General features: G+C 43.7%; 1 long non-coding RNA gene across 1 annotated transcript; it reads left to right on the forward strand.

The window, feature by feature from the left end:
* The first annotated feature begins 5259 nt into the window (after positions 1-5259).
* On the forward strand, positions 5260-11006 carry LOC125943817 (uncharacterized). Its single transcript, XR_007465916.1, has 3 exons — positions 5260-5605; positions 6385-6488; positions 10410-11006. It is a non-coding gene; the product is annotated as an uncharacterized LOC125943817 (long non-coding RNA).
* Positions 11007-13872: the final 2866 nt, after the last annotated feature.

Here is a 13872-nt window from a genome sequence, read left to right on the forward strand (position 1 = left end):
ACACGCACCAGGGGGCTAATCTGGATGGCTTCTCTGCAACATGAAGTGCCTCTTTTGGGATACCGCACTCGTCACACTTTCCTTCAAATCGAAGTATGAGAGGTTTGATGGCATGTGGTTTATTCGTGTTGTGTATTCGTGTGGTACAGTATGTGACAATGTCATAGCATATATGTTCTGGTGATGATCGAGCTCTGAGAACGTAAGTTAGCATGAGTTGTGTTCTTTGTTCCATCGATGGCTCGTTAGTTTCTGCATATAGACTAGGAACAGGGGAAGTTCTGTAGGCGCCAGTTAACCAAGCGTATCCCTTGATTGTGTAGTGGATCTGGTCGCGTGAGGTAAGACTGTCTGGCTGACCCATAGCCTACAAAACCGTAGTCTATTTTGCTGCGTACCAAAGATGGGTATATATGCAGGAGGAATTTCCGGTCGGAGCCCCATTGTTTGCTTGATAAGATTTTAAGTACGTTCAGTGCATTGTTGGTTTCTATTTTCAAACTGTTTATGTGTGCTATCAAGTTGAACTTCTTATCAAACATAACGCCCTAGAAACTTCTGTTCTTTTTAACAGGTAAAACAAATTGGTGCGTCTTCAGGAGATGGTCTGGATATAAGCCCCTTTTTTGGGGAAAATACCACAGCGACAGTTTTTTCAGTGGAGAAACGGAAGCCGTTTTCGGCGTGCCAATTGTGTTAGTTTATTTAATGTGATTTGAACTTGTCGTTCGCAGGTTACCATGTTCGATCCTCGGCGCGAAATTTGGAGATCATCTACGTATAATGAATAGCTGAGAGTAGATGGAATTATTCTATTTACGGAATTCATTTTCACCACAGAGTTGTTAGTATACATCCCTGTGGCACACCATTTTTCCTGTACGAATATGCTTGACAACGCTGTTCCTAGACTCACTTGAAATGTTCGATCATACAGAAAGTCGGCTACACTTGAACATTTTTCGGCGGATCCCTAGATTCGCCAGATCTCTTAGTATGCCAAATCTCCAAGTGGTTTCGTATGACTTTTCCGGGTCAAAGAAAACTGTGAGACAGTGCTGTTTATGTAGAAAAGCATTCCGTATTTCCTTTTCTAGTCGGACGATGTGATCGGTTCTTGAGCAGCTCTTTTGATAACCGCACTGGTGAATATCTAGTGTACTTTGATTTTCAAGAATGAATGTCAGCCTTGTATTTACAATGTTTTCGTAATATTTTGCTAAGCAGCTTGTGAAGCAATGCGCCAGTAGCTGCTGGGAGATGTAGGCGGTTTTCCGGCTTTCAGGAAAGGTACTATGATTGCGGTTTACTGGATTTTGGCATTATGCCTGTATCCCATATTTTGTTGAAAAATACTAGCAGAGCTTTTACGGATGCAAGTGAAAGGTGTGAAAGCATTGAATAATGAATGCGGTCATGGCCAACTGCCGTTTTCTTGCTGGCAGAAAGTACCCTGTTTATTCTTTATTCTTAGGGGAACATTTTAGGGTTCACTTGATGTCCGTGTAATAGGCAGTCTCTCTTTATCTGCAGACTGTTTGTATTTTAGAAATGTATCAGAGTAGTTCGCTGAGCAGGAAACATTGTAAAAGCGTTTACCTAGTATGTCAGCTTGTTCATGTAGTGTTGTCTGTATGCCTGGAGCTGTGAGTAAAGGTACTGTATATGATGAATAGTCTCCCCTGCACTTCCTGAGCTGATTCCACAACTTTGTGGATGTGATTGAACTATTAATTGAGGTCACATATACTTTCCATGAAGATTTGTCCGCTTGCCTCCGGACATATGGCGCTTTCGCTTTAGCCTGTCTGAAGTTTACAAAGGTTACTATAAGTGGGGTAACTTCTCAGGATACCCCAAGCCTTATTTTTGCTGTTTCTTTGCTGGTGTGCACTCTGGTGTCTACCAGAGGTTTAGCTTCCTTCGCACAATGATGATTGGGGTATTTCCTTTTCTGCCACTGCTATTAGGACTGCTGTGAGGCTTTCATTCATTTCATCTATGTTGAGTTCCGGTAAAAGGACATCTTCGAGTTTTGCGTTCTCCATAAATAAAGGCCAGTCTGCATGCTGTAACTTTCAGCGTTGTGGTTTAGAGTTTAGGATAGGTAATGTTGATGATAGTTTGGTGACTGCCGGCAAATGATCACTTCCATATGAAGTGATCATTGAGCCACGAACTTCCTACTTAAAATCACTAAAACACATGGTGAGCAGAAGGCTAAACCGAGACATTCGACACATACGCGGACGGCAGCAAACACGGAATGCGGATGGCTAATCCTTTTACTTTCCCAAGTAACACAGAACGTTGTGAAACGTTGCCTGATTGTAACAAATGTCAGGCAACGTTAAACAGCCAACCTCAACGTTGAATGTGCGTTGCCAGCTGTACGTTCAAGTCATGTCACAAATAAATGTCACAGCAACATCCCGACACCCACGTTGTGTCAACATTGCATGTAAACATCAATTTAACGTGTAAATGCTAGCAATGTAGCGACGTTACAAAACAGCACGTTCCCAGAACGTTGCCGGATGTCACCAATATTGATATAAATCTGATGCCAGGCTGCTGTAGCATTTCGCATGTGTACGTTCATGCAATTATAAGATATTTTAATTTTCAACTGAACATTTATCTTTATCATAGAGTGAGGTATGGAGCTGTATAGTGGTTATGCAGTAATTAATATTTCCTAAGGAACACCATGTTAATTTATGCTTATTGTGCTTCTCCACAGATAAACTGCTACAAATTATATTAATTAAATGGCAGAAGCGTTCACATGACGAAAATTCTAATTGTTTGAACGGTTTACCTATAATAGACAAAGTTACGCATAAACACAGAAGGCAGGGACGACAGGAGCGCAACCCGCTCATATTCAACACACCGACACAAAAGGAAATGCGGGGGAAACGGGTGTAACCTGCGCCACACGAGCTATCAACCCTCGTGGATTTGATCCTTTCCGACTGAAACAGTCACAACGCGCACGGAAACATCGCACACTGCACATGTGTACCTCCGATATCGTGTCAACAATTCCTGAGGCTACAATTCATGTTGACCACATCAGAAAGTTATTTAAAACGAAGTGACGGCGTAGCAAAAGTAGGCAGCATCGCGAAACCTCATGGATTGGCTTCGAGGCAGCCCAAGCCATTGAAATCATGCCACAGCGACGGCTAGATAAGGATAACGTAAGCTGATCTCGAAGGCCATGATTTTGCTGGCTGCAGATGGTGGAAGCAATTCGAAGGTAAAAATACGTGATAGAATTTCCATGTGCGCTAAACTATAGCGTAAAATATAGATTGTTCTATGGTTATTTTGTCTCGAAACATCTATACGTAGTTCGGTGCAATCCGGCACAAAATTTTAGCATGTGAGTGTACCGGTTAATATTTTTGGCATCACAGAGGCCACGACAGTCTAACAAGTATGCAGGCGGCGGTGTTGTTTTTCCTCCGTGTGACATAACAGTGACGTCAGTGGTTTACAGGGTGGTGATGCAGATTATAAAGGACAGACTGCAGGCATGGGTGCAGAACGAGGAGGTGCTGGCGGAACTACACAATGGGTTCCGGAAACAAAGAAGGTTAGAAGATAATTTGTTCTCATTGACGCAGTGTATTGAAATAGCAGAAAAGGAACACAGGCCCCTATGGCTCGCATTTCTGGATATCAAGGGAGCCTATGACAGTGTAATTCAAAAGGATTTGTGGGACATACTGGGTACTCTGGATGTGGAAGATGCAGTAAGTAGTCTTTTAAGATATATCTATAAAAGTAACAAGGTGCTTGTAAAATGGGAAAACAATGTATCTCAGCCTATAGAGATACAGCACGGGCTTAGGCAGGGGTGCCCTCTGTCACCTCTGTTGTTCATGCTGTATGTACAAGGATTAGAGAAAAAATTAGAGACGAGCGTACTTGGCTTCAACCTTTCCTTTTTCAAGCAAGGAGAATGGATTAAGCAGTCATTACCAGGACTGATGTACGCGGATGACATTGTACTTATGGCTGACAGCAAGGAAGACTTGCAGAGATTAATGGACATCTGTGGTAGAGAGGGAGATAGCTTAGGTTTGAAGTTTAGCAAAGAAAAATCGGCAGTCATGATTTTTAATGATAATCAGGGCAGTGAGCGTAGGATACAGGAGGTTACGCTGGAGGTGGTGGATAAGTACAAATATCTTGGAGTGTGGATAAACAATGGGGCTGAGTACCTAACGGAACATGAAAATATGTAACGGCTAAAGGTAGCAGAAATGCAGCTGTGATGAAAAATAGGGCACTGTGGAATTACAATAGGTACGAAGTAGTGAGAGGGATTTGGAAAGGGGTGATGGTCCCTAGTTTGACTTCCGGCAATGCGGTCCTGTGCATGAGATCAGAGGTTCTAGCAAGGTTGGAAGTTAAGCAGCGAGGGGTAGGTAGACGTGCACTGGGAACACACGGAAATACATCAAATCAGGGGGTACAGGGTGACATGGGATGGACGTCATTTGAGGGCAGGGAAGCCAGCAGCAAGATAGAATTTGAGGAGCGATTGAGAGAAATGGCAGAAAAGCGGTGGGCAGTTATTTCAGTTTTCAGTTTTCAGTTTCAGGAGTTTTCCAATTATTCGTACATGAGGAATGTTGACACAAAATGAAGGAAGCGGACCAGAAAATTGTCAATCAAATATTTGGACTGCAGAAGGGGTGCAAACCAGGAAACAGCGGTTAAGAAAAAGGTGGAAGAAACATAGAAAGGTCTGTGGAACATACAGAACTTTCAAGCAAGAAATTGCGAAAGAAAATATCTGTGATAATTCTAGGGGCAGCTCTTTGTTGTTTGAAGCCAGGACGGGAGTATTGCGGACTAAGATGTACCGAGTCAAGTACCAAGGTATAGACACGTTGTGCGGTGCGTGTGGAGAAGAAGAGGAAACGGCTGAACACCTCATACTTTTCTGTAAAGGGCTTAACCCTACAGTGCAAAGCAACGGGGCTGATTTTTTCAAAGAATTGGGGTTTAAAGACAGTGAAGGCAAAATAGACTTTAAGCGGGTAGAAATAACCAAATGGAGGTTATCTGATTGGTGGCTAAAGTCAGGGCAGCGGTGAAATTTCACCCACCACAAAGTACAAAATATGTTAATAGTCATGGCTAGCTGGCGTATGCCACGGCCCGATTTAAAGGGTTCAGCCTCATCCATTCATCCATCCATCCATTCATCCATCGTGTTCTGTGATGGCGGTCGTATGTGCGGGGTGCTATGATGCGTTTACTTGATCGTGTGTTTTTGTATTTGCTGTAATGAAGTGGTTCACAGTTAGCGTGCACAGAAGTGCCTGAAGATACCTTGTATCGTGCTGCAAACTCGCCGTATGCGTGGCGCGCCAGGTAAATGTGGACCAACGATTTTATGCCGTGGAGTGCGGCCCCTTTGTTTCTCTTTGTGGAAAGTTGGGTGGACCTCGCAAAGAAATAATGCGTGTTAGCGTGTCTCAGCTCGTCCACTACGCAGCGGCATGTATGCGGGGAGTAACATCGTCGACGCAGCACCGGCAACTCGGAGAGCGCTTTGCGAACGCGTCGTACCATTCAAAAGGTAAGTAATCGTGCTGGCTAACTACACGCATATTGTGCGAGCTTCTCGTGTGTGCATAGCGTGCGCGAACGTAGGAAATAGAAGTCCCGCGACAGCAGTGAAACCTGTGCTGATGCTTGCTGAACGCTGGTTGTCAGCACTTAGTTACGCAAGTTTATTGCTTCGATGCGAAATTTAAAGTTTGATAAGCGTTTTCTTGCGATCAGAAATATAACGTTCGGAAATAATCGTGTTCATCATGTGCGCGCTGTGCGTGATCTCCAGCTTTTCTGCTGAAGTTGCATAGTAACGACCCATTTGCCTCTTCACCGATTCTTATTGCAATGGCGTTTCCTCGCCTATAAATGCTTCGATGTTCTAAATAATCTCTGCTTACGAAGTTTTCGGTTTACGACCGTTTTCGAGAAAAAAAATGTAAGCAATCACAGCTTGCTACTAGTACAACTTTTGAAGACAAGATGTTTTGACATACCTTATACGTAACTAAAAATGACAGGGGACAGTTGCCTAAACAGTCATGAAAAAAATGAATTGTTTTGTAAACAAACATTTTATGCTATGAGCTGCTGCTGCGTGTCAATAATTTTACTGTGATGAATAGGTCACCTTTATCAAGACATTCATCCGTGACTTCTACTTTGTGCTCTGTTGCCACCCTGCACTAATGCAAACGTTGTTTTCATGACTATTTTTAGATCCTCCATGCATGTGTAGACAATTTGAGAGCTTTATAAAGCTATGTGCCACTGCTATTTGCTAACACAGAACTTATTTTATAGTGGCGAGGCTGTGACCCACAACAGTGCCCACATAACGTAGGAGCCACCAGACCCCTTGGCTATGCCTGCTGTAGCGCAACGTGTAATCTGGATGGTCGGGTCAGGTATGTATGTCGTGTACGCGTTCCAAAAAGTAAGAATCTCTGTATCATTCATGTCTAAGTTAATCGACATTACTCAGCACAGCTTACTAAATAGGTCAAATATTTATGCAACTTGCTGTTTCTTTGTGTTCATAGCTGTTATGCGCACCTTGTCGTGTTTTATATAAAACTCGACCTAACATGTCCTGATGTTAAGTATTTTTTCTTGCATCAATCGCTTGGCTGCAAGTTGCATTTTAATTTTGCTTAGTACACACTGTATTTATCACTTATTATTTTGGTCTTCTTGTTTTGAAGCTGTTTCCTATGCTGTACGTTTTATTTCCGAATTTTTTGTCTTCATGCTACACTCTTGGGCAGCTTCTGCGCATGCAAGAATTCAAAGTGTAGTGAGCCAAATATGTCATAGGTGTAAGCACACAGTGTGCTTACCATTGTTTAACATTCATATTCACAATTATTCCTGTCTGGTTCTCAGAATAACTGCCACTGGCAAATACACATTTGATGAACTTATATTTCTTTAAATGATACATGAAGGGCAGTATTCACCGGCCTGCTGTAATGCTCATGCTGCAGGAAATTTTTTCCAATAAATGTTGACCTTTGACAGTAGCTCTTGTCCCTGTCCGTCCCGCCTCACTCTGTCCCGTCTTTCGCGCTTCACCACACTCAAATATGCATCATTAACGGCTCCAAAATTCCACTCTTCTGATTACCATTGCTATTCTTGAGGTGAACAAATGAAAAATACGCAATTCTGTAATCTCAAAAAGACCATAAAAAGTATTTCATCTTTGCTCTTCGGGTATACAGGCGCCAATTGTATGTAGCTGCCTCTGCTGAGTGTGGCCTCCGAAATCTGATAGCATCCTGAGGGTTGATTAATGCATACGTAGCACTGTAAATGCAACCGATTGTGTTGTTGATGCGCAGTAACAGGTACAGTCGCCTCTGCTAATTGACATTTGCAGGACCCCAAGAGTTGGTTGAATGATCCGAAAGGTTGAATTAAGAGTGGCGGAATAAAAGCAGGTATTTTTGTTTACCCGAGGTGCTCTGTAATGCTTTCCTGCTTGCTTTTGAAGCACAACTCAATCGACACGCATCAACGAGCGCCTACATGTTTAACACTGCCTCAGTGTTAAACTGTAAGGAAAATTTAAGTTCTGGAAGTTTTGAAAAGTAAAAGTGTAGGCAAACTAAAACAACTTCATACCAAGGGAAGCAGTACAGCTGTTTTTTGAATTTCTTTTTCAAACCTTAGTAGCCGCTGCTCGCATGAGGGGACACTGTAGACGCTGAATTCACCAAAGTGACGTGCTTATGCATTCGAATAAGTGTGTTTTGTTCCTTAACAACATGTGGTTTATTGTTTGGACATTGCAGTTCGTTCGAAAGTAAAAAGTCAAATTAACCTAGGTCAAGTTACTGAGAGTTGACTGTATATATGTGTCATTTTTTGTTGTATATTTGTGAAGGTAGCCTACATAAAACTGCCTTTTGCTGTTCTTTTTTTCGCAATGGCGCGCCCCAGCTATGCTCTGATAAAGTACGGGCTTGCCAAGTGGCATCTTTTAAAGAAGAGCTTACGACATAACACCTTGTACTGCTATAGTGAGGAACCACAGAACTATATCATGGAAGTCCACAAAGCTGAGGACTCGCCGAACTAAGATGCAAGTGCTACAACACGTTACCTGCTCGACATGCCACTCAGGCACTCGACTGATGACAAAACATTTATTGTCGGAGTTCCGCAGGCTACAAAGACATTGTGTAGACATACCTGAAGCTGCACATTAGGACTTAAAAAAGGACAATACCCAGTAACAACAGCCCACGCGACACTGCAGCCCTTCACTACAGTTGACACTACAGTCCACGTCTACAGTCTACTTCGACACTACATTCCACGTGACACTTCACTCCTTGTCTGTCGTATTCACTTCGTCCCGTCCTAGCGCTATTTGTTCCCGTCCTAATGATGTACCAACCAGCCCAGACCAGCACATTCCGTCTGGGACTTCATACACAAGGCATGGATTGACCATTTTTGTGATTTCTAACTTTCTCCTATATTTACCCCATTTTCCTATATAGTCTTTCAAGCCAGTAGTTTCTATGCGCGTACAAATTTCTCGGTGTCTTGCAGTGCAGATCAAGGCAGCGACAGAAGAGTCAAGACCACTGGCATGCGGCAACATTAACAAAAAGCGTTATTTTCCCCGACCCATGTTTATAGCGTCCAGTCACCACATTGCACATGCGCAATTCGCACCCTTAGGAAGAAAGTTAACTGTTTGTCTGACAAGTATACAGATGGTGTGCTGATACACACAGCCAAGTCGCGAAATCTTTTCCGGCTCAATTATTTCACGTGTTAGTTGATCACCGCTTCTGTTGGAAACAGTACACTGAGCAAACGACGGTTCAGAGTCACACGAACTGCAATGACATTTAAGCCGACCGTCACGCGCGTATTTCTTGACATTGTATGAGTGTTCTCTCAGCCGGTCATTGATACAGCGTCCCATTTGACCTATGTACTGTTTACCACAAGAAAGAGGGATACAATAAACCACGTTGCTAAAACAGGGGACGAACGGAATTTGGTGTTTTTGTTACATATTTGTGGCGTGCTGCGACATTGCCTTTGATTACACAACTTTAGAATGATATGCAATTTTCTTGATACTGTGAGAGCTTATGAATGTAGGGTATGACGGCCCGTTTTTATGTCTGTCAGATGCAGTGACCACATGACCTCTATTCTGAAAAGCGCATGCGCCGAGTGGTTGCCTTGTGGTTACTGCATCTGACAGACATAGTGTGGCTGTCATACCATACATTCATAAGCTGCAGTATCATGAAAACTGCTCATCGTTCCAAAGCTGAAGTTGTCCTCTCTGCACCTCAGAAGCTTATAAAGTTTTGCAGTCAAAGGAAATGTCGCAGCGCCGCACACAAGTGTAACAAAAAGCACAAAAGTCCGTTCGTCACCTAGATTAGCATCATCGTTTAGTGTACCCCTCTTGTCGTAAACAGTACATAGGTCAAACAGGACGCTGCACCAATGACCGGCTGTGAGAACACTCATACAATGTCAAGAAAAACGTGTGTGACAGTTGGCTTGCATGTTGCAGTTCGTGTGCCTTTGAACCATTGTTTGATCGGTGTACTGTTGTCAGCAGAAGCACTGATAATTAACACATGAAATTATTGAGGCTGAAAAGACTACGCGACTTGGCTCTGCGTGTGTCAGCATCTGTACACTTATCAGACACGGAGTTGACCTTCCTAAGGGTGTGAATTACGCTTGTGCAATGTGATGAGTGGCGGCTATAAACATGGGTCGCTAAAAATAAAGCTTTTTGTTGGAAGTTAGAACACCTCTATTGTCTCGTCTTTTCTGTCGTCAATATCTGTGCTGCAATTCACCAATATGTTGGGCCAACAAGTCAAATTTATGACTCACTCATTGGAACTTTCTTTCATCACGAATGAAATGTGGTTTTGGTACCGTGGTAGAGCATTCACTTCATTTGTTAATTATTGTTCTCTTCCAAGACTGAACTGGATGTAACAAGCAGGCGTGGCATTGCAAGGAAGCTTTGTGTTAAAGGAATATATTGATACCAACGTCTTAACTGCTTAGTGCAATAAAGGAAGTTGTGGGTATTGTTTATTGTGCTTTCCTTGCTCTTGTGTCCAAACTTATGGCTATAATGGTTAGGTTTTACTGAAATTTGCTTTTAATGTTTTGCATTATTCTGCGTGAGGTCACTATTGTTGGTTTCACAGTTATGTGAAGCTCAAGTTGTTTGTAAGCATTTTCATAGCCTGTTTTCACAGTAAACATGGCTTACTTCAGTTTTTCAGGTGGCACTTCATAGTTTGATAAAATTCATGTCACTGCAGGTTACCGCATTATTGACTTGGAAACCAGTGAGGTCTCTGGATGCAAGTGAAGCTACCGAGGGAAGCATGTGTGCATCGGTTATGCTGCTGACCATCCTCTGCAAAAGTGAAGGCTGGCCGTCAGTGCTTGGATGACTTTGTTACTCTACCCCCTGGGCTGTGTTGACTACTTCACACTTGCTGCCATGTCTGCAAGCTTAAGCAAAAAGACCGGCTGGATGCTTGGCAGGACATAGTATCCAACCGCAGTGGTACTGTGCTGTGTTTTTGTACATTACAAAATGAAGAAGGACAATATTTGTGCTGTTATTAAGAAGTATAAATTGTGTTCTGCCATTGAAAGGGAACTCGACAAAACATAAAATTTCGAAGTCTGACCTAAATGGGAAGGCAACATATATTGTGTTGTAGTTGTAGCTGTTAGTAGAGTGTCTTAATATGCGATACAAGACCTTGATGTTTAATGAAAAGTATATTTAAATGTGTTTTCAGTGCTGTTCACCTTGTTTTTCTAAGTTACTGTTATCTAAGTGTCATTATTTGTTTGCCAGTATGATGTAAGCAGACGGGAAATGAATGCATGGTTTGACATTATAACCAGGTTTGGTTATGACATATTCACTATTATTTAAGGTGAACCAATGCACATTCATGGGTGCATATTCAACCACCACATATTCCTCCTGCACAAACAATTCCTACATACTAGCGTTTGTTCTTAGCAGCTGATGTTGGCTATTATGCAATTTCTTGAAAGCATATGCAGCGACCGACACAAGATTTTTAGAGCAGTAAGTCGGAAGCAAAGAAACAGATTTTTTCTGTGGCCTAAGCTTAAATGATATGTTTAAGGAAAATGAACGTTTGTGGAAGATTTTTACTTTCCTGCTGTGAGAACCTTTATACGAGAAGCTCTGCACACTGGACGTGCATGCTGTTATAGCCAAAATAAAAAAGGGTTCTTATGAACCACTTTGTAGTTTTGCATTATGCACTTTTACTTGCAGTCAGCATCTATTTACTGTGCTATCGACAACAGCAAGACAAGTCAGGCAAACCACCATGTGAAACACTTTAAAGATTCTGGATTAGGGCGAGTTGGCACTTTATATAGTGCAAGACAAATCAGCTGCCCGTACAGCAGTGCTGTCAGCATGATACAGCTGACAGCACCGCAAACCCTTAAATTTATATTTTTTGACAGATTATGCATTCTAGTAGTTTTCATGTTGCATATGCAGAAAAATGTAAAGAAGAATTGGTGAAAACAGCATTCTTTACGTATATATCTTGTGTATCTTAGGGCCACAAGGTAAGATACACAGATATCTTGGTAAGATACACAAGATATACATGTAAAAGAATACTGTTTTTCACCAATTCTTGTTTTACATTTTCATGCATATGCAACATGCAAAACAACTAGAATGCATAATCTGTCAAGCAAATATAAATTTAAGGGTTTGCGGTACTGTCAGCCATGCCATGCTAACAGCACTGCTGTTATGTATGTCTATAAATATTCTGCAATGGTATTGTCACTTGCACACTGACCGGCTCTTCAGGGACCCCAAACGCACGCCGACCACGACACCTCCGAACGCTCACTCGCCTCTCGCTCCCCCAACCACCTCTGACGTTTTCTTTTTCGTTTTCTTTCTCTTTTTTTCTTTTGTTTCTTTTTTTGCCACTTTCTCGCTCTCTCGCTCTTGTCCCGTCGTCTTAGAAACCGCGCCTAGTCAGTCAAGCGCCAGCGCTCATCTTCTTTTCAGTCTCTCCCTTTACAGCCAGCCACAGCCGTCATCGACGTGACGTCCCTCCACTAACCCTTTAAAACTAACCCGCTGAGGATGACGAGGCCGCTTTTGACGAAGATAGGTCCTCCTATCTAAATGTTGGCCAGTCTTTCTGAGGCACCTTATCCCTGTTTATAATCCTTATTACTCGTGTGCTACTCCATTAGTCAGCCATCTTTTTTTATTTTGGATCTGCAATGTCATTTTAGTGTTGCTTGAAAGCCACATGCGTACGTTGCCTGAAAGCTCAAGTGACATAAAGCAACATCAGGATTATGTTGGCAGGAAGTTCCGTTAACGTTATGTCAACGTCGTGAATGTGCTGCTCAATGGTGCCACAACGTTACGGCCCAACGTTGTCTGGCGATCAAAAAAGCGGACATTAGCAGCATGTAGGCAAGGTTATGCACCGACATTTGTGCACATTTACAGAACGTTACCGCAACATTTTGCATTACTTGGGTTCTTCGTGCAGTTGGTCATAGGCCTGTTGCTCATGCCGACGGGGAACGATGAAGCAGCGAGCCCTGTATATGTCGTCATGACGTTTCCAATCGACGCAAGCCTGCACGTGCCAGCGAGGCCAACTATCTACACTGGATTAGAGCACAGCACGGGCTCGGGCTTACCCAAAAGCCCGAGCCCGGCACGGCCCGTGGGCCGGGTCGGGCAGCTTTTTCAAGGGCTCGGGCACGCAATGTGTTTTTATTGCGACAGCAATTATATGGACACTTCCATCGGATTTCTGCCGTCGCCGTCGACGTTGCCGTCGCCGTGAGGTTCTGTATAGATAAAATCTTCGGCGCGCGCCGTATGCCCGAGCGGAAGCGTGCGGGGACGCACGCTGTCACGGAGAGCGAACGCACTCAATCTTCCACGCGCAAGCAAGGAAGCGGGAAGCGAGCGCCGGAGGGAGCGGGGGCGGGGGGGGCGCATTTCTACTCTGCCACCAACCGCGCTCGTCGCTCGCTCGCACCGTCTCTTATCTCCACACGGCTCTGACATTTATGCGCTGTGCATTCGCCGCTCAGTTTCCGTTGAAGCGATAGACCGCACGTACCGTCGCCCGCTGCGGCGCTTGCTGCCAGCGTTTTGACAGTCGTTGTCTGCAGTCATTCAGTGTGATCTATTCATGTTTGTTTGTGCGCGCTCACACCACAGTTAGTAATAGTCGGGCCACATTTTCCAACGCACGCTACACATGCAATGCTGCCCGGATCGGCAGTGCAGCGCTACAGGTGTGTCCCTTCGCACGCGCTGCCCACGGGCAGCGCTTCTCATCAACACCACCGTTTCACACGCGCCTTCTCGTGGTCATCGAGTCTCTCTTCATGTCGGTCTACTTACGCCGCAGCACACCTGCTTACTTAATCAGCTCATGTTTACTACAATTCATATTGCTACCAAAGCCGCTCACCTTACTTCGTATGACATTGCTGTGTTGCTATCGCATTCATTGCTTCGCCCTTAGGGCGAAACTGTGACATTTTTTGACCCGGGCCCGGGCCAGGCTCGGGTATTTTGACGCGGGCCCGGGCAAGGCAAGGACTTTCTGGTGGTGTGCATGTAATGGTAGTGTGCATGTAACTCTGAAAAAGTTGTCGCCTCGGCGCAGCTGGAAGATAGCAGTGCTACTCCTATGTACTTCACTTTTCTTCTTCCTTCGT

The sequence above is a fragment of the Dermacentor silvarum genome, chromosome 3 (assembly GCF_013339745.2).
Source record: "Dermacentor silvarum isolate Dsil-2018 chromosome 3, BIME_Dsil_1.4, whole genome shotgun sequence".
In the NCBI taxonomy this organism is placed as follows: domain Eukaryota; kingdom Metazoa; phylum Arthropoda; class Arachnida; order Ixodida; family Ixodidae; genus Dermacentor; species Dermacentor silvarum.